Source organism: Paramormyrops kingsleyae, chromosome 5, assembly GCF_048594095.1.
Source record: "Paramormyrops kingsleyae isolate MSU_618 chromosome 5, PKINGS_0.4, whole genome shotgun sequence".
Classification (NCBI taxonomy): Eukaryota; Metazoa; Chordata; class Actinopteri; order Osteoglossiformes; family Mormyridae; genus Paramormyrops; species Paramormyrops kingsleyae.
This window is the reverse complement of record NC_132801.1, coordinates 30427699-30447645: the sequence shown is the minus strand read 5'-3', so window position 1 is coordinate 30447645 and position 19947 is coordinate 30427699. Positions and strand designations below refer to the sequence as shown.

Below are 19947 nucleotides of genomic sequence, written 5' to 3'. Positions count from 1 at the left end.
TTTTTTAGTCTTGAGTAGGTTGTTTGTTCCATCCAAATGGCTCTTACCCAAGTCAAAGGAAACTCCTCAACAGGCTGGTATCTTACTATCAAAGATAGGTACTTTACCCTGTATAAATACAACATTCATAAACCTCCAGAACGCAAATGTTTGAAAGATTCTGGTCAAGGTTACATAAATCAGGTCTATGAACAGCCTTTAAGACGCAGACATGACCTCGAAAACATCAAAAATCCTATATAGAAGTTTCTATTGTCTGTTTAAAGCTCCACTTATACATTTATGCAAGCCTAATAAACATCCTAATAATTATACCCTAAAAAGTGACTCTGCTACACTTGGTCCAAACATCTGGACTTTACAAATCAGTGCTAAATGCTCAAATAAAAAATATATATTGCTGAATGAGTGTACTGCAAAAAAAAAATTGATTTATGAAATAAAGGGATTATCCTCTACTAAAGAATACAACTTTAACAATAAAATTACCCTATATTACAGCACTGCAATCTGTATTGACCTGCTTTTTATTTGTTGACATGCCAACTTACATGCACAATGCTCTCAATTAAGAAAATGTATGAAGTCTCTGTAGCAATTCTAAATAATTGCAACACAATTACACTTCTAAGAAGCTTCTTATTTACATAAAATGAATATGTTCTTCAGTGTATGGTAAACTGTAGCTAGCTATCTGTGGAATAGAGTCAGAAAACAGTTGGGAATGCTTGATAACACAGTAACACAGCGCTACTTGCTACACAATCTTTACGTGCAATGAACCACAGGAACCCATCTCTCGCTTTCTGGCCACAGCGACGGAGGAATGTGGATTTAAGTCCATTTTGCCACCATAGCCTAGTCATTAAAGGTAATTTGTGACACTGTGCCTGTCAGTGGTAACTCTCAGGAATTCAATGCCTCTAAGAGCTATAATTTTTTAGATCGAAAATGCATCACCATCAGGCCTAAAAGCAAGGTATAGTCCGTTCATCAAGATAAATTCGGAATCAAAACAATACAGCAGCTGAACATAAAAGTTTTGTTGCAGGAGGGGGTCAGATAATCTGTCTGTAAAATTCAACACAATTAGTGACAGGGCAGCAGTCTGAAAGACTGCACAGAGAGGTGGACATAGGCTCAAAGTTACTGCTTTAGCCAGCGTCAAACCTGGCAATCAGAATGAAGTCTTAAGGTGGCCCAGCAGCGAGGACCAGCACACTTAGGAAGTGTTGGAGGAGGGAATTTCTGCACTGTAATCGATCTCATGAAGAGGGATTTTTGTGTCTCTACAAAAACAGGTGGAGGATATCCACTGGTAACGCTACTAAATAATGTGTCTATTTACATTTGCCTCCTGTACAGTACAATCCAGTTATAACGGACTTCAAGGAACCTGGCAAAACAGTCCATTATATCCAAAGTCTGTTAAATCCAGAGTTGCTGTAAGCCCAGAACACAAGTACAGGACTTTTACTCATGCCACACCTCAGCAGACACACTTGTGGTATAGATTATTATATTGTACATGTAGTAGTAATCTGTAGTTTACATGATTCACCTCAACAAGACAGGTGCAGACAATCCAGTTTCGACTGCAATTCCTATAAACCAATAAGAGACTGGCTGATCTGCAATCGATTTAACCAATGTCACTATACTCTTGGAGATGACAATGAATTATAACATAATATCATGGAAAAATAACCATCTGCATCCATCTGGTAAGCTGAGAGAAGTATAGACATTCTAAGCATCGTTTGTTTGTTTTCCAGCAGAGATACATCTATTCCTAGAAGTGAAGATGAATGAAAAGTGATGAAATATGAACCATCTTCTGGGACTTTTATTTTTCTAGGACTACAATAAGAAACTTAATGAGACGGGAGAGTGAAGCCAATGAAACCAGCATAAATACATGTAATTCATAAAATTACTTTAAATCAGCCAAAATAGGGGGAAACTAATTTATTTAATTTATTCAGAGACCGAGTGTCGTCACTGATTAAATTCCAGAATGCAGAACGTAAAATACGCTCCTGTAGTGTTGCAAAGAGTTAACGACATCCAGTGTTATTGGGCTGACGGCTGCATAGCACCCCCTACAGAGCTGTCAGATGTCTGACAGCCTTTACTGGTTTCAGAGACACTACCCCTTCATTTGGGAGACAGTATACAGAGAGCCTTCGAGGTGTGCATGAGGAGGACACGGTGAACAACACTGAATACAGCTGGTCTTTTGGTCCAATTCTAACAGGTCTCCCGACACGAACGCAGCGGGTGTTAAGACGAGCGCGAAATTCCTCTGACACACACCATCATGCGGCAGCTTCTTTTCAGTCCATATGCCAGAGGCTTCATCAGACGCTGAGACACCCACAAAGCGGAGCACAATTGTACCCGCAGAACTGCAGGCCCCCAGCTAACAAAAAGGTTTGTTGCAGATTAATGAGAGAAGGGAACCCAGGCATGCTAGCCCCCCCCCCCCTGCACCACACCCGATTTGCATTCTCTATGCTTCCTCACAGCACATAGCTAATGTGGAATACTGGGTTTCAAACTCAAATCTCTCTGACAAACAATGTTTTGACTGGCTCATCATTAGAAGGTCCCCAAGCACCAAGGTCTTCTTTGTGCTATTCTTGTAATATGTAGAACAGTTCTCAGTGTGAGCTGGGTGTCCGATGCTACTATATTAGGAAGGAATGTGTAATTATCCCAAGACTCATCATCCTAGATTTCTATTTGGTCGTTCTGTTTTTGTCATTGACATTAACTTTGCAATAACCTTGTAACAATCCGCTATGAATTATTACCATAAATAAACGGGAACGATTCAACAGTAAACAGTGATAGCTTTTACCAAAGAGACCAAAGAGAAAACATCAATAAACAAACGGGTAACAGTTTTCCAACAGATATATTGCTCCCCAAACCCAAATACTCCACTTTTCACCAGCACACAATGACTGTCTCTCGGACCCAAAGTCTCATACGAGCGCGCACACGCATGCAGTATCCAGTATCCGTGCGCGCTCTCGATGCGCTTTCACAGCACAACCCGTGATCTTCACAAACGCAGCGAAGCAGCGAAAAGAAAAAAAACAAATCAAATCCAGAAAAAAAACTCCGTGACAAAAAATACAAGAAAAAAACTCACAAAACCAGTCCAGATAAACCGTATACAAGTATGTCCTGTGTTCTGCAAAAAATCAAAAAAAAGAAAAGAAAGCGAACCCTTTCAAAAGAATGGAAAAAGTCCCACAAAAATGAAAATAAACAAAAACCGTCTCACCGGCTTAACACGGCTCTGGATGGTTGCGTCCTGTGGCTCCGGTAAGTTCGTGCACTTTCATGTTCTTTGCAAAGATAGGAGTTTCTTTAACAGGTCCCCCATAGACTCCCTGTTTTACCCCCCTTTTTAGCGGTCTTCTTCCCTCTTTTTATCCCATTCAAAACCGGGGACGTCATTCTGACCATTCAATCAGCTGACTCTGATGGGGTTTGACAGCTGCTCTGTCAGCTGATCGCTACACCCCCCCCCAAGGATAACAGAAAAAGGAACCAGTATTAAGGTTTTAGGGCCATTACTTTACCATTAAAATGGGTAAACATATTTAGGATAACCCGGTGAATTACTACGTTAATTTTTCATCTTGCCATATATACCCCAAGGGAATCCTGCAACTTATGTGGTGGTATCACATAGACCCTCCCCCCAGCCAGAGGCTTCTACAGTTAGATACCAAAATATTTTTTAATATTTACCACATTTACTGTATCCTGTTTGTCAGGTGGGTTACTCCATTTGACCTTATAATTTATTGGCCCTAATTTTTTAATAATTGTTGCTGGCCCTTCCCACCTAGGCGCTAGCTTGGCAGAGAACTTTTCAGTGGCTTTGGAGATAGGATGTGTCCTGACCCAGACTACGTCTCCCGGCCTAAAGTGCGCATCTTTACGGCGGGTATTATAATACCTAGCTTGTCTGGCCTGGTGTATTCCTACTCTCCTTCTAACCTCCTCCGCCATCTTCTGCTGTCTTTCCACCACATTGTAGGCTGCTGGTTGACCAGGGGATGGTGGTTTCTGAATAAGCCTCTCCAGAGGGCCCTTCAGATTCCTACCAAGAGCAAGCTCTGCAGGCGTCCTTCCGGTGGTCTCCTGTTGAGCTGTATTCACAGCAAAGCGGAACTCCGGAAGCCACTGGTCCCAGGTGTTGTGATGCTGTCCTACAAAGGATGCAATCATAGTTTTCACAGTCCGATTAATCCGTTCTGTAAGATTTGTTTGTGGGTGATAGCTGGTGGTGAGCTTTTGAACTACCCCCCATGTCTTGCAGAGTCCATTCAGGAGAGTAGAAGTAAACTGAGATCCTCTGTCTGACACCAGATACTGTGGCACCCCCCAACGGGTGAAGATCTCTTCACGGAGGATCCGGACAAGACGAGGGGTGGTTCCATCCCTTAAGGGAAATAATTCAACCCACTTGGTGAAGTAGTCCACTACCACCATTAGATAGGAATTTCTTTTTTTGCTTCTGGGGAAGGGACCCATAAGGTCTACCCCCAGCATCTCCCCTGGAGCTTCTACCATCGTGGACTGCAGAAAACCAGATGGCTTGGTGTTATCAGCCTTATACTTTTGACATGTCAGACAGGCCTTGGTATGCTCCCACACATCTTTCCGGACGCTTGGCCACCAGGCTACCTCCAGAACCCGCAACAGGGTCTTCAGTCGTCCTAGATGTCCCCCTAAAGGATTATCGTGGAAGTACCTTAAGAACTCTGGAACCAGAGTCTGAGGAACAACCAATTGGTACTTTTCCCCTTGGTCTGCGAGAGGGACCCGACGATACCACACTCCTTGGTGGACAACAAAGCTGATGCGGTTAGAATGAGGAGGTGATTGCAAGATATCCTGCCTCAGCTTACCCATTTTATGGTCATCCTCCTGAGCCTTGGCAATTTCTGCCATGGTGACAGGCAGGTCTGAATGACTTTTGTAGGAGACCACGAGGCATGGAGATGGTTGAATGCAAAGAGGCTCAAATGACCTGGACAGGGCGTCTGGGGCAGCATTAAGGCAACCCTTACGATAATGGACCTTGAAGGAGAACTGCTGCAGCCTGAGAATCCACCTAGTGAGACGCGAGGAGGTCTTTGGACAGTTGAAGGCCCAGGACAGCGCAGCATGGTCAGTGAAAACCGTAAATTCCACGCCTTCAAGATAGTGCCTCCACTTCTCCACAGCCCAGACCACTGCCAGACACTCTTTTTCGGAGGTTGAGTAATTCCGCTCAGGACCTCGGAGCCCCCTGGAGGCATAAGCTATCACCAGCTCACCTTCGGATGTGTCCTGAGAGAGGATGGCCCCAAGACCCACTTCGCTAGCATCTGTGTATATTTGAAATGGCAAAGTTAGATTGGGCTGAGCAAGTATTGGCGGACTCTTCAGAACCTCCTTTAAGGCATCCATACTGGCCTGACACTCGTTAGTCCAATTCCACACCACTCCCTTCCTCTTCAAATGGTTCAGAGGAGCGGCCAGGTCGGCAAATCGTGGAATGAACTTGTGGTACCAGCCCGCAAGTCCAATGAAGCGTTGTAAGGCCTTGACGTCTTGTGGCACAGGGAAATCCGTCACAGCCTGGGTCTTCACAGGATCCACCTCCACGCCTCTACCTGAAACAATGTGGCCTAGAAATTTCAGCTCCCGCTTGAAGAAATGACACTTCTTCATGTTCAGGCTGAGGTTGGCTGCCTTCAGTTTCTGAAACACAACTGCTAGATCAGAGAGATGTTGGTCACGTGAATGAGAATAGACGATTATGTCATCGATGTAGACGAAACATATTTTTCCTCTCACCTCTGCCAAGACCCTTTCCATCAACCGTTGGAAAGTGGCAGCGGCATTACGAAGGCCAAACGGCATACATTTAAACTGGAAGAGACCCAGGGTAGTAATAAATGCAGTCTTCGGTTTACTCTCTGCAGCCATGGTGACCTGCCAGTATCCGGACTGCAAATCCAATGAACTGAACCAGGAGGCGCCTTCCAGAGATTCAAGGATGTCATGAATGATCGGCATTGGATATGCATCTGGCAAGGTCTTGGCATTCACTCTTCTGTAGTCTACACAGAACCGAAAGGATCCGTCAGGTTTATTCACAAGGACCACAGGGGAGGACCATGCTGACTGGGATGGTTCAATGATGTCATCCTTCATCATCTTCTCAACGTGCTCCTCTATAATTTTCTTTTTCAGAGGAGACACCCGATATGCCTTGGACCGAACTGGGACTTCATCTTGGAGGAAGATGGTGTGTTTCTCCACTGTTGTCTTCCCCAGTACCCCAGAGGTGATAGAAGGCCAGTCCCACATTAACTGCTGGAGCCCCTCAGACCAATCTGCGTCATAGGCTGTCAAGGTATCCGAGGCGGGAGTGGAAACCCCACAAAGAGGTAGCTCACCAGGCAGTAGAGCATAGTAGAGATGTACTTGGGGTTGAGAGGTGAGTTTGGGAGCTTGATTACCCCGGGTGTTGTCGGTCTTCGGCAAGAAGGAGAAATAAATGTAGCCCTTATCAGTCTTTATTCCATAGGTGTTCCTGTACAGGTTGAGAACGGCCCCCGACTGGGACAGGAAGTCTAGTCCTAGAATCAACGGGAAGGCAAGATGGCGGTCTTCCATAACATGGACTTCTACATGGCACTGTCGGCCATGCCAGTCCAGGCCAATGTTTTTCTTGCCCAGGGCCGGGTGTACCGTACCATCTGCCATGACAAACCTCTGTCTCTCTGCAAGATGGAAAATTTCTTCTGGTTGAGCCAACTGCATCCACAGGCTTTCCCTCATCAAAGTAAAGGTACTTCCCGTGTCCACTACTGCCTCCTCTTGGTGACCTCTGATGTCGATGGGAACCAATAGGAGACTCTGTTCTTTCCTCTTGCAGGATCGATGTTGAACCACACTGACCTCTGCAACCCCCCGGTGGGGCAGCTTCTTGTCTGCAGCCTTTCTCCCCTGTTTATCAGAGCTTGCCTGGACCTTCTGCCAATACTCCTTGGAGCCAGCCCAATCTTTCTCCACCATGGAGCCCACCTTCACCAGCTGTGTTACTGTATCTATAGTACCCCGTAGACAGCCAGCCACTTTGGGGTTGATGTTATTGAGTATTCGCCTGACTATCTCCACCTCTGGCATATCACGCTTCCACTTTAGACAGAGGGCCTGATAATCATAGGCGAAGTCCCTAAGGCACTGGTCTGGTTTTTGAACCATGGCTCTTAGCTTTTCTTCAATTTCACTAATGTAGTCAGTGGAAAGAAAGGCAATCATAAATGCTTCTTTAAAGGATGCCCAGTCAAGGACTTGGTTTTTTGTGGCCTTCCACCAACTGAGGGCTGGTCCTTTTAAGACCGTTGACAGTGCACCTAGGAGCTCATGGTTGGTGAGGGGTCTTAGCTCCAGGAAATTCTCACACTGCTCAATGAAATGGATGGCATCAGAAGACTCACTGGTGGGGTCAAAGGTCGGAAACTCCAGCCGAACAGGTGGCTTAGAGTAGTAGGGGGATGCTCCTGGCCGACTAGACAGTATAGCAGGGGAAGATAGGGAACTAATGTCAGTGGAGACCGCAACGGTTCTTTGTACTAAGGGTGTACTGGTGGACCTTAGCTTATGGATCTGTTTTTTCCATTGTGCATCCCTACGTAAGAAACAGTTATATATGTCCCTTTCCAGCTTCTCAATACTCCCCTTTAACCACTTTTCTAAGTTGTCCAATCTACCCTCTACATGCTCTCTAAACCCTGCCTCCCTATTTATAGAACTGGTCACAGAATCTCTAAAATCTGTTTCCAGTTTAATCACTTGCTCTTTAAGAGAGGTAACATTGTTGGTTAGGACATTATAATCAGATTGCCCAGCCTGAGAAATATCATCTCCCTCATCACTATTTTCGGGGCCTGTGTGACTATCTTCCAGTTCATTCCCACCCTCAACATCATCATTATCATCTTCAACATCATCACTTTCAGGATTTTCAAGGTCATCATCAAGAAACAGTGAGCTCAATAAAGATGTTATTTCTCCAGTTGCATTTCTCCTTGTAACAAAAGGCCCAGCAGTGAAGTCGGGGTTCCCCACTACTGGTCTAGGACTAGGAGTTGAATCAAAAACATCGACCCGCTGTGTTGCAGACATTTCCCCAATAACAGACACAGTTTTGTAGAAACACTATCATATACCATCAAACCGTCCCCATACGGGCCACCATATGTAACAATCCGCTATGAATTATTACCATAAATAAACGGGAACGATTCAACAGTAAACAGTGATAGCTTTTACCAAAGAGACCAAAGAGAAAACATCAATAAACAAACGGGTAACAGTTTTCCAACAGATATATTGCTCCCCAAACCCAAATACTCCACTTTTCACCAGCACACAATGACTGTCTCTCGGACCCAAAGTCTCATACGAGCGCGCACACGCATGCAGTATCCAGTATCCGTGCGCGCTCTCGATGCGCTTTCACAGCACAACCCGTGATCTTCACAAACGCAGCGAAGCAGCGAAAAGAAAAAAAACAAATCAAATCCAGAAAAAAAACTCCGTGACAAAAAAATACAAGAAAAAAACTCACAAAACCAGTCCAGATAAACCGTATACAAGTATGTCCTGTGTTCTGCAAAAAATCAAAAAAAAGAAAAGAAAGCGAACCCTTTCAAAAGAATGGAAAAAGTCCCACAAAAATGAAAATAAACAAAAACCGTCTCACCGGCTTAACACGGCTCTGGATGGTTGCGTCCTGTGGCTCCGGTAAGTTCGTGCACTTTCATGTTCTTTGCAAAGATAGGAGTTTCTTTAACAGGTCCCCCATAGACTCCCTGTTTTACCCCCCTTTTTAGCGGTCTTCTTCCCTCTTTTTATCCCATTCAAAACCGGGGACGTCATTCTGACCATTCAATCAGCTGACTCTGATGGGGTTTGACAGCTGCTCTGTCAGCTGATCGCTACACCCCCCCCCAAGGATAACAGAAAAAGGAACCAGTATTAAGGTTTTAGGGCCATTACTTTACCATTAAAATGGGTAAACATATTTAGGATAACCCGGTGAATTACTACGTTAATTTTTCATCTTGCCATATATACCCCAAGGGAATCCTGCAACTTATGTGGTGGTATCACAACCTATTGGGGTGGTGTGTAGCTTAGTAGATTAGACACCAGAGGGTCTGGGAGGTCATGGGTTTGAATCCTGTGTCTGGCAAAATAATGACATCACCACTGGGCACTTGAGCAAGGGCCTAAACCCCATCTGCTTCAGGGACGCTTGATGCTGGCAGACCCTGTTATCTGATCCAACCTCTCCTCAATTGTATGTCCCTTTGGAGAAGACGATCTCCAAAATAATGAAGTCTTTACACAAATGTTCATTTTCTCAAGCATGAAGGAGAAGGTAAAAATAAGGTATCGGTCTAATTTTGTATCTCAGCCACGTTCTAATTCCAGACGAGCCGAAAGCTTTTCACATTAATTGCTGCAGAATCTCTGCCGATTCTTCTACTTGGTGGTTAATCTGAATCTTTTTGTCTTTCCTTTTCAAATGCCAAAGAGAACCGCTATGGCTGAAACTCACAGCCAGATGCTTCCAGTGCTGAACCGCTTCTTGTTGCCTATGCGCCTGCTTTAGAAGGATAATACTTGTATCATCATTTTAAATGCTTAGCACTTCTTTCATTAATGCACTCAATCCAGTAATGTATCAGGAAAACATTCATACTGCCCGGGGCATCTCATGCCTAAATACCTCATTTGGCTATGACTTTGTTCATGGCATATTCATGCCTCTGGGGTTTTGGTGCTCAGCAACTTGTATTATTGTTCTCACACAGCGAGACTAACGTAAATGGTTTTAAGGGACTTGTTTGCCTGTGTTCATGCACTAGCAGCAGTCAGCTGTGGAGTATCTAGAGATGCAGTGCTCATCCAGTGTGGATCGAAACCAACGCAACATCAGCTTTCCCAGAGGTATGTAGCTGTCTGCCGGCACAGTATGGAAAGCTCCCTGGGCACCCCAAGAGGCAAGAGAGAGAGAGAGGGAGAGAGAGAAGAGCCTGTTCCACGTGTACAAATTCAACATTAGAACTCTTTGCAAGGAAGAGTCAAGGAGCCAGGCATCTTTAAAAGCCCATACACCCAACAAGAGTCAGGGAACAAACATTGATGATGGAAAGTGAATAGAGGCACATGATGGAAAGTGAATAGAGGCATATGATGGAAAGTGAATAGAGGCATATGATGGAAAGTGATCGGAGACATATTGCCTTAATGGGGGGGGGGGGTGATAAAAGACAAAGGTTACATGGGATGTGCGCGGAGGGGTACAGCCAGGAATGACAGAAGTAAGCAAGTAAGCTAAACTGAATCTAATATACAGTAATGAGCGAGAACAAAGAGGCACTATTTTTTTTTTTTTTTTGAGAAAGCAAGGCCAGCCAGTCCCTGGGAGCCACTGGGAGCTAATGGGCTCAGTGGTGACATTATGCTGCCAACCCTGGGATTTGAACTGGTGATCTTCAGAGACACAGCATCCTAACCCATGGAGTCACAAGCCTCAGGGGAAGTGACCATTGCAGCCATTACACCCTGCAACTCCTGCATGGGCACTGATGGCCTTAGTGGCGTCCCTCACCAGCATCATTCTGCCCTCAGTTCACTCTGTTTACCCAGTAAAATGTGTGACGAACACTTTTGCAAGGCGCTGCATTTGTACTTTCGAAAACCAACTCAATTAGCCGTGAATGCATATAGCTAATATTAGAATAAAGCAAATGTAAATAAAAAACAAATTAGATTCATTTGAAGTCTGTGAGGAGAACGCTTTTGAAATGCTTTTGAAATGCTGAGTGTGTACAGCGTGATGAAAAAAAGAGAAATCACTCTCAGGGCCTTAGCTTGTTTGGTTTCAGCTCCTGAAATGTCCTCACGTTGACTTTTTACGTTAATGGATTTGCCACCTGTTCATAAACATACTCTCAACAGAAATAAATAAAGGCCGCTCGGAGCCAACGGGCTTATTGTTAAGTCGGCGGCCCAAAACACACTGAAAGCTTCTCCTCGGCTAGATTCGGCTGGCTCCCATCGCCTTAATCAGGGACTGGAGACAATAAGAATCACCTGTGGCACTGGGAGGAGAGTGAGGCCATTTAGTGAGGCAGAAACGGGAGGGTGTGTCATGTTTTGGTGTCCCATTTCATTGGCTGCTTTTCTACATCTATGAAATAAAGCTCCCATTGTTTTCCCGGCTCCCACCTCCCTTGGTGGCTGCTGGCCAACCTTTTGGCGAGACTTACTGGTGGACTTACCCTGGCCTCAGTACTGCTTTCATAAACGTGCAATCAGATGGCGATCGCTAGGCCTCTACGCAGTAAGAATTGAATATATCAACTTTTGTATGCTAATCTAATGAGTTAAGGAATATTTTAAAACGTGAATTAATTCCTTTCCATTACCGCTCATAAAAGTTAGTTAAATTTTTTATTACTTACCCTGAAATACCGCCGGATTCCTTTCTGTAATTCCCCATAGTAATGCGGAGCCTTTCTCAATAGGTTAGCATTGTTACTAGCCTAGCTGGCATTTCAGTTTACCATGTTAGAGGTTACATGAAAAGTGTTTATTTACTTGGGCAATCTTAAATTTTTATGCATGACAAATGCAGTGGTGTGTCTTGCTACAAAAAAAAAGGATTATCTTGAGCTTAGCTGAATGTTTCTGCTTGTCAATTTTATGTTATTACTACATCAGGAACACACGATGCTCTAAACCAATTAAAGTGAAAAATCAATTACTTTAACAATCAGTAAAGCTATTTTTGGAAGGGGGAGGGTTCAGATGTAATTAAGCATTTAATGTGTATATTAGCTACACCATTCAGTCAAATGTCAAACTTGCAGTGAGATGGTGACAAAAAAAACTGATAGCACTGAACTATTCTCGCTTTGCATTCTCTTATTCAAAGCATTAAGGTTGATCTGAACAAACAATTCCTTTCTTAAACAACCCAGGAACATTTAAATGACAATGCAAATGGGGAAAAAAACACATGGTGTCAGTTTGCTAAAAGCGTATGCATTTAAATAGGAGCTGAATGCAGTGTGAGCTTAACAAACAGCGTGTAAAAAAAAAACCTGAACCACTCCCAGGTATATTCTTTTTCGTCTGCACACTAATTGGCCGGAGAGCTAATATACAATCATTACTTGACTTAGAAAATAATCACCTGGAGAACAGCTAGTCTGGCTTGTGGGCAGGTCACTCCGCAGGTGCTATTCTCAGAGCAAAAGCCGCCCCGCTCAGCATGAGCAAACCCACACCAATTCAGAATTAGCCTTCCGGAACATTCCTGCAAGGCTTCCGTGGGCACACCAGGCCCCAGTCCGGACCCTCGCTGAGCCAGGGCCGCTGACCTCGCTTCCAGCCTGCCGGGCTTGCCCATTATGAGCTCGCTCCTCTCTCCCTAACCCCGCCCCATGCCCGGATTTTCACGACCTGATTGTTTGCGCCTGTGTGTGTCCGCCGTGTCACAGTGGCGAGTCGGCGTGAATGCCGGATGCACCCGTGAGCTGCCCCCGTCCCCTCAGAGACGCCCACTGCTACACGTTACGCATGAACTAGCAGGAGAACCAGCACCGATAAGGGGAGCAAGTCTCAGTGGCAGCTGACGGCGAAAGAAAAACACGCGTATCGCGATGAAACGATGATCCCAATTACCTTCAATTCGATCTCACACAAACGCACAGAGACACTCGTGAATTACTTCAGAGCTAAGATCTTCCCCGTCACTTTCCAGATAGCAATAAGCTAATGCGCTCATTTTTTTTGAGAGAGCCTGACGACTTGTTTGCCGAGCGATGCGAGAGTTTCCGGCGTCTCGGCACCCAGAAAACACGGCTCTCCTGACAGAACCATCTGCTGCTTTCGGGCGCGTGCAGTGGGGCTCGTTTCACCGCGTAACCGGCCCGCTGTTTATTTCCAGCCCTGCTACTCCTGGCACCCTGTTGGTCTCCTGACTTTGGCTCCACTATTAAGTCAATCATCAGAAGTGGCTGGTTCATAATGAACAGAAGGTGCAGCACCCTGTGGACAGAAAACACCAGATGCCGAACCAATCTTGGCACCTGCTTGGACTAAACTCCACTATATATTCTTCTTGGAAATGTAGTTTGTTTGGTTGGAGGTTAGGCAGTTGGTGGTCTTGGTCTCCTGGGGTTCACCGTATCCTCCCAGACTTACTCCTTCTCTGCCTGGCTCTTGGTTTTTATCAGTAGATTTGGAGAACACTATGTTCATAATTACTTAAATAAATTCAAAAGTGATGTGTGAGATCAAATGTGAAAAGCTCTTTGGCAATTCCTTAGAAATTGTGTTATATGAAATGTACTGCTGAATTTTCTATTCTGGTAATATTTTTATAACAGTCTCAGGTGACACACCAATATAGCATTGTGCCCTCAGAATGTGGTAATGAAATATATCCCAAGTATATCCATCCATCCATCCATCCATTTTCCATAATGGCTCATCCTTACTCCCAGTGAGCTTTACAGTAAAGCATACACCATACCTTATTGCCAACATAATGATAAAGCATGTTGTCTCATTTGTACCTTACTCAGGCATGACAGTTTCAGTGGTACACTTCCTCTGCTGCTATAACTCGTCCTTCATCAGCTGTCACATTGAAGGGGGTTTCATTTTGACTAAACTGTTCAAAATGGCAGAAAAGACATTCGGCCCATTCATAATATCAATAAAACATGGATATCCAATTTTCAATATATATTAAAATGAGCAGTAATGGCGGGAAGTAATAAGTACGGTATGTATGGAGGACGATTAGACTGCCAATTTGTTCCATAGCAAATATTAGCAAATTTCTATTTGGTTTGGTAATCTGCTCGGCCAAACAACTAGCAGTGCTGGTGCTGTTCTGACAATAAACCGGAATTGACCCATGCTGTCTGGCAAAGGAAAAACATGCGATCCAATTAATCAAAAAATAAATCACGCTCTGGTAATATTTAGCGCCGATGTGGAAAAGCAGAGTCCGGCAGTTAGCGGATGCCCAGAGGAGGCCTGCCACCGGCCGCGCACGGCTCCCAAAGGACCGGCACTGCCATGACGACAGGCCGGGGCTCACGGCCGGGTGACACCGCCTGGCGCTCCATCCAATATTCATCTGGGGATGAGGGGTGGGTACAGCTCTCCGGGCAGACATGATGGACAGGCAGAGGCCGGCCCTCAGCGTGCAGCACGGAGCACCGGGGACACATCGGTGTCGCGTCGGGGATCTGCATTTGACACAGCGCCATTTTCACAAACCCGGTACAGGCAGGCTCACGTACCAGCCAGGAAATAATATTTACTGGTCATTTAGAACTGTGAATGACAAATTGTAGGTATTGGAGTATTTGTGCTCTGCACAGAGCACAGCTTATTCAACCTGAAGAAAATAACGCTTTTTGGCATTTATTTCTTTATTTGTTAACAAAAGCTCAGCGCTGCTGTACAGAATAGTCAATGCTCATTACTCAAGTTGTGTGTCTTCGCTTTGAGGCAATTTTCCCAATGCTTTTTTAGTTTACATTTACCCAGCGATGTTACGAGTACTCTGACAGTCAAAGGATCTGAACCCACAACCTTCCAAACAGACCCTTAGCCCACTGAGCTGTACACCAACACAAATATTTTAAACAGTGAGGCCGAAAACAAACTTTAAATTTTATTTACATCATAACAGAATTTTTCTCTACCAAAAAAGGCACTATCAAAATTAAAAATAGAAATTAATACTTGTAAGATTTTTTTCAGTTTGACTAGCTAAACATACCATTGCTAAAATATTGCATATCTGGTACCTCACGGCTCAACAGAACAGCCACTAAATCAAATATTTAAAATAAATAAATTAAAATAACATTTGAATTTATGTATTTAGCAGATGCTTTAGTCCAAAGTGAATACAAGTTAATCAGATAGTTCATTACAAATGTACATCTATCAAGGACTCAACTAGGCATAAGTGCAGCTAAGCTGAATTTGCAATGAATTCCCAGAAACAAGTGCAAGTTATCGCTGCAGAATCAGTTACACAACAAGTTACAAAGCAGTGTAAGAATCTAACAAAAGGGCTATTCAACTCAGATCCCCAGGAGGACTAGCGTTCTACCACAGAAGGGCAAATGATATAGGTGTCACGAGTCCCATCATAGGAAACTAGGAGACTCGCGGTAAATCAAACTTAAAAAACAATGTGGTTTGCATGCAATGAATCATTCCCGAAATGCAATTTCATGATAATATACAGTAAAAAGGATTTATCTACTTGAAATTTCTGCTCGTTAGTTAATTAAAAAGCTACTGCACTAGCTATGCTTAGCATTACTCAAAAAGTACAATCTAATCTGAAAAACGGACATCAAACATTACATTAAAACATCTATTTGGGGGGTGATATATTAATTTAGGTATTTATACAATTAGTGTCCCATGGTGTGTTTTGCTTTAAACAACTTTGGCTGGAGTACTTACATCAAAAGAAATAGCAAACAATTTATTATGCATCACACAATTACTCTTGAGAAGATTTTAATTAAACTTTTAGGAAATCTTTACTATTGTTTAAACACGCAGAAATGCTGTTTTGCAATAATCAGTTGATCAGTTAAATTTAATTGACATTTTACATTTAGAAATCAGTGGCAGTCAGCAGTTACACAGAAATATACAAAGCAGAAGTTAAGCTTGGTTATTTGACTTGGTTTTACACATTGTAGTTACAGCCACTGCAGTCTGCTGCTTATCTAACTAGTGTATTGTGGTACATTCAAGAGCACATTTGCATTTAATCATACAAATAAAGCCATGGAAATATCCAGGCAAAATGAATTAGTTATGCAGCAGTTTAGGAGAAACTCTAACCTCTAATAGTACAGGAGATCAATCTCATTTAAATACGACCATCCATCTCCAAGCCACTTGGTCTGGTCATCATGGAGGGCAAACACAGGCAGCATAGGATTCAAGCTGGGGTGCACCAGTTAAATACAGTGATCATTATGCACATCACTGGAGACACAGGAGAATTTTGTTGTAGGAATGGTGACGTGTTTTTTAAGGTCTTCGATTTTCAGTCTAAACCTAATGACACAAGTCAAAGTTGTAATGTTAAGTTTTTAATTAGGAACGCAACCTTACTTGCTAAAACAAGGGAAGGGGGTGCTAATTAGCAGTGCTGATCCTCATTTTTGTTTAGTCTCTGTGGAAAATGATGGGTTGACGGGCCAGATTTCATTGTGATCTAAATCAGGGGTCTCCAACTCCGCTCCTGAGGAGCTACTATCCAGTAGGTCTTCTACTCTACCTGGCTTCTGATGAGCCACACCTGTTCCTGGTATTTACCTGAGAGCAAGTGTGGCTCATCAGAAGCCGGGTATGATAGAAAACCTACTGGACGGCAGCTCTCCAGGACCAGAGTCGGAGACCCCTGATCTAAAAACATGTTTTTTTCACACCACGTACCACCTCGAAAAGTATTATGGTCTCCGCATATGACTTTCAGGACATTATACTTGATCGTCAAGAATAATCCACTGGGTAAATGCGTCTGTTATTTTCACTGCAAGCGGGATATCGTTCAATATTATCTCTCTTCATGCTGGGGTTTGCTGCACATCGGGTTGTTGCAGAGTGCTACTGCTGCTAATATTCTTTACTGTGTTTAGTTTTTAGATGTTTAGATTACTTGTGTTGTGCAAACTTTTTCTCGTTTGTCCTCTTAATAGTTTAGCAGAGCACAGTTTGCAGTCTGCTTTGCTTTTGCAAGGAATTAACAGGGTAGCTTCCATAAATCAGCATTTAAAAACCACAGCAAGTCACTTAGCGTCTACTTTAACTAAGAAGTGTACTTCAGTTTGTTATATAACTTATATTAACATGAAGCAAGTATTAATTACAAAGTCCTGCATAGTGATGTCATCACCAGTGGCATCAGCAGAAATTTTTGATTGGGCTGCCCATCAGGGACCGGTTGTGTTTTCTGGTGGTGGTCACACCGCACTGTATCTATTCTATGGCTCCACTTAGAAAATGAAATAGTGCATATTTCTTTTTCATTATTTTGATGTGGGGTGGCCACGTATTTGCTTGGGGTGGCTAAATAAATAACCGTAAAACTGGTAAGCAAAAGCAACTCATATTCAAATTCTCCATATTTTGAATATTGATTTTTTTGCATTGATAGAAATACAAAGAAGCATTTTTGCGTATGTGTGTACATATGTGATTTGTAACCATTTGCCTTCAGGTCGAAACAATATTAGGAGAAATTATTTGGTAACACTTTATTTGAGGGGACACAAGTAACTTAGTAAGTCAGTTACTACAGGGTTGCCAACTTTGGTCAGCCAGCTGACGTAACATTTTCAATTAGGGACAAGTCTGCACACACATTCACATGTATGTAACACTTATTACCTTGTAAATAGTCTGTACAGTTTGCAAACTACTCCAACGCTTTTGATGTAGCTAATTTTAGGTTTATAATGGAATAATATAGATTTGCTGTAAGATTTCTTCAGATTGCGAGTGAGAGCTGGCAGCCCTGACACTACTCAAAGTACCAATCATGAACAAATTGTGTATCTGCATGAAAGACATGAACCATTAAGGGGGGTTCTCCGGCTTAGTAACTAACACTTAGTTTCTGATTAATTAATTGAGTCGTACCTAATAATTTGTGCCCCCTCAAGTAAATAGTGTTACCAATTACTCTAAAGGCAATAATCAAACAATGGGTCATTAGACAACAATGAGGAACCAAAAGATAAACTAAGCCCAATCACCTGTGTATCACCACTTTCTATATGAGTAACATCTAATAAGAGATATTATTTCGTCCCTGGTTCTTCATTACATTTTTTGCCACCCATTCTGAGAAAAAACAAGATTAATCTGATAATCTGCAAATTAATTCATATCATATTTTAAGGCTTTGGAGTTTATGTTAAAAAACATAGCAATTAAAATATAATTAATCATATAATTTTTCAGACGCCGAAGCGCCGGACAGAGCGAATCGGACGAAGGCTTACAGGTGCGGAAACACAAGGTGGTCAGACGCCGAACTGTAAGGTACGCACAAGGTGGGAGACTTATAAACCTAAGGACACGCGAGGATCGGACGGTGTTCACATAAGACAGGGGCAACATACACGCCACAACCAGAAAATACAACGATACACACCAACAATATAACAAGGGCTATTTACAAGACACAGACAGGGACATGCCGGGATATTTTGACCCAGGCGCTACAATACTTTAAGAAAGTTTTACGGACAGTTCAACTCTTTTTCACGGGACTGTGGTCATAATTTACCCATAAACCATACTCTCTGCCTACTTCATTATTAAAATAGAAATATCTCGCTTTCATCTCCGTAGTGTTTGTATATCTTGTGTATCCCAACATAGGTCAGAACTATAGGGCAGGATTCAATGATGCAGCCGCAAGACAGTTCGCTCTATTCGTGCCGTTACTGCGTGTGCATGCTGGTAAGTGTACAACACAGCGATTCCAAACCATTTTGCATAAAGGCTACATAATGCACTATATACCATTCAATGTTATAAATTTAGCAAATGCATGCCTTAACACGTACTGTACATGAAAGCAGTCTATTTAAGGCATGGTTTTCCATTTTTCGTCCAGACACTTTTATACATGTTCATGCAGTGAATTCTCAGGAATCAAAAAATTAAGTATGAGAAATTAAATGCTGCAATTAAAAAGAATACGTATTAAAATGGTGTTATAAATAGGTTTAGAGAGTTTAATTATATAATTGGTCCGTATTTTCTAATCCAAATCGTAATTTTTTTTCTTTTTTGCCAGTGACATTCAAATTGACACAGAAATTGAATGAGCAGATTTTTTCATGTATATATGGGTCTGTGCATAGCAACATCATAGCAAGAACATTACAGTTTTTAATAAATGATGTGAAGCACAGGATGTATCGATTGAAAGGTCCCAGTTGAACTTACACCCAAAAACTGCATGCTGTCACCCACCAGACACACAGTCTTTGGTTCCTTTCAATTACAGCATGTCCTCCCAAATAACATTTTTATCCATCTACCATAACATTGTCAATGGGTCTGGAATAACAACCGGACAAGGAATATATTTCACCTCATGTCTCAAATGAACCATCAGTGCCATAGTGATCAGCAAATTACAGCTGACAAAACAGTACATCAAGTATTATAGCAAACATTTACATGTAATGATAATAATAAACAATCTGGGTATAAAACAAATACCCAGATGTCCTGCTTGCGTTCACTTCTGTGCCAGATCTGTGGTGCAGCTCCTTTTATATCCAAATAAAACTCAACATGACCGCCAGAACTTAGAAAAAACAAAAACTCCCAATAACAAAACAGCTGATAATAAAACAAACTTCACATTTAATAAAGCTTCTCAAAATACTAAATATCATGCATCAGTTATTCTGGTTTTTTTCTCACATAATCCGTTAAACAAACTTCGATTTTACATATTTTCAAACAAAACTTAGAATTTCAGCAATTTTGAATTTTGTGACAGATTTCTTTATGAATGATGCTACTTCTCGTGCATTGCCAGAATGAATAAAGTATCACCTCAGATCTTGACGTTTACAGGCAGTCCCTGATTTATTGGAATTCGACTCTCACATTGAAAGTCCATAACTCATACCCATGCAATTATTTAAGGCCCCTTACAAGGAGTCAGGACTGACATTACTTTGCCCAGACTGTTTTGGCACTGTGTTCTACAGGGAAAGTTTACGTTAAAACTTTTATTGCTAGCTAAAGATCACAGTA

General features: G+C 42.6%; 1 protein-coding gene and 1 long non-coding RNA gene across 6 annotated transcripts in view; one reads left to right on the top strand and one right to left on the bottom strand.

Moving 5' to 3' along the window:
- The window catches only part of sdk1b (sidekick cell adhesion molecule 1b), a 302231-nt gene that overhangs the window by 257502 nt on the left and 24782 nt on the right, over nt 1-19947 (bottom strand). Inside the window, exon 1 of one of the 5 annotated variants that reach the window (XM_023814922.2) lies at nt 12787-12899. The exons of the other annotated variants lie outside the window; for them this stretch is intronic. The gene's annotated coding sequence lies outside the window, so the exon portion shown is untranslated. Of the gene's footprint in view, nt 1-12786; nt 12900-19947 lie in introns of those variants that run through there. 5 annotated transcript variants of the gene reach the window in all.
- Nucleotides 4578-7514, top strand: LOC140590997 (uncharacterized). Its single transcript, XR_011991881.1, has 3 exons — nt 4578-5754; nt 5997-6868; nt 6956-7514. It is a non-coding gene; the product is annotated as an uncharacterized lncRNA (long non-coding RNA).